This window comes from Penaeus monodon, chromosome 25 (genome assembly GCF_015228065.2).
Source record: "Penaeus monodon isolate SGIC_2016 chromosome 25, NSTDA_Pmon_1, whole genome shotgun sequence".
Taxonomy (NCBI): domain Eukaryota; kingdom Metazoa; phylum Arthropoda; class Malacostraca; order Decapoda; family Penaeidae; genus Penaeus; species Penaeus monodon.
The window spans coordinates 12473750-12473971 of NC_051410.1; positions in this window are offsets into that span (position 1 = coordinate 12473750).

Genomic DNA, 222 nt, shown 5'->3' on the forward strand with positions numbered 1-222 from the left:
CCCCCCCCCTTTAAAAAAAAAATTTTTTAAAATTTTTTTTTTGGGGGAAAAATTTTCCCCCAAAAAACCCCTTTTTTTCTTTTTTTGGGAATTTTTAAAAAAATTTTCCCCCTTTTTTAAACCCCTTTTTTAAAAAAAAATTTTTTTTAAAAAAAAAATTAAATTTTTAAAAAAAATTTTTTTTTTTTTCCCAAAAAATTTTTTTTCCCCCCTTTTTTTTTT